Consider the following 1,281-nt stretch of genomic DNA (forward strand, 5'->3'; position numbering starts at 1 on the left):
TATACTAAAAGGTGAATATGGAGTGTTTCTACCCTGTCCACGTAGGATAATATATTAGACCAATCAAAACATTCTAATAATACACGCTGGCAAAATAACCGGGTAGCAGATCTCTTGCTTTCGTACGGGCTCCGCTTTGTTTAATGGGCTTCACCGGTTCGTGTTGGGCTTCGCTACCCAGTTCGAATAATAAAAAAAACTTCAACGCACGATGGATATCACGAGGCTCTCCCTTCTCGCTCTTCGTCTTCACCTTCCTTCACCATCGTTTCACTTCTCCGATCCCGATCCAGAACCCCCACAATCAATACTACACTACAACTCCATCATTTTTTTATGATTTTGATTCAGTTTACCCTTTCCCTGCTGCTTTATATACTGATTTTCTTTCCTGAGTGCAAACCAAACCCTAAAACTTTTTTGACCTCGATTCGCGATGAAACCGAATGGAAAATCCCCGATGAACTCCGATTATGATGAAAAGGTCATGTTCTTCCAAGATGTCACACCGGGTCCTCCTGCATATGAGGCAAGGCTCTCTATACACTCTCGCCAGCTTCTACGGATCTAGAAGCAAAGATGGAGAAGGTCATGCATCCTGATGTGTAGGTACCTCCTTCATTGGTTAGAATCTAAAAACACTATATTGGTTTGTGGGTTTCAGTAGAGTTGAGAACTTGGCTTTAAATTTTTGTATGCAGGAGATCAAGTTTGAGTTGGAGGCTAGGGGAAGAAATATTTCCAGGAGAATGAGATAATTTAGAGGTATTTACATAATGTTAATGCTTGTGGCTTTTAGTTGGGAAATGCATACGCTGATTGTTTCTTCTTCTTTTTTTTTTTTTTTTGTTTCTTAACTCATTGTATATCTTCTCAAATATAATTTCAGGTCGATTTCATAAACAAAGAAATAATTTGGAGCAGAAAGCACTAGCGATGACGATGGGGAGAAGGAAGATGTGTACCAGTTTGGAGTGATCCTACTTCAGATCATCACGGGCAAAGTAATGGCGGCTGCATCCTCAGAGTTGGGAAGCTTGAAGCTTCAGCTGGAGAATGGTTTGAGAGAGGAACCATCGGTGTTGCGTAGCTTAGCAGATCCAAGCGTGAGGGGAATGTATGCGTATGAGTCACTGAGGACCACAGTGGAGTTTTCCATTAACTGTCTTTGTGAAGATCAGAGGAAGAGGCCATCGATATAGGATGTTGTGTGGAACATCCCTCCAAGGGTTTATGCCCTGGCCGTCTTGGTTTTGGTAATAACGTTTTTTTGTTTTGGTA

General features: G+C 41.8%; 1 long non-coding RNA gene across 2 annotated transcripts; it reads left to right on the forward strand.

Moving 5' to 3' along the window:
- Positions 1-410: 410 nt before the first annotated feature.
- On the forward strand, positions 411-1,224 carry LOC106341478. 2 transcript variants are annotated; one of them, XR_001269654.1, is made up of 3 exons: positions 411-609; positions 702-765; positions 890-1,224. It is a non-coding gene; the product is annotated as an uncharacterized LOC106341478 (long non-coding RNA). The 2 variants fall into 2 exon arrangements; XR_001269655.1 differs by having other exon boundaries at positions 411-605.
- Positions 1,225-1,281: the final 57 nt, after the last annotated feature.

Source organism: Brassica oleracea, chromosome C4, assembly GCF_000695525.1.
Source record: "Brassica oleracea var. oleracea cultivar TO1000 chromosome C4, BOL, whole genome shotgun sequence".
Taxonomy (NCBI): domain Eukaryota; kingdom Viridiplantae; phylum Streptophyta; class Magnoliopsida; order Brassicales; family Brassicaceae; genus Brassica; species Brassica oleracea.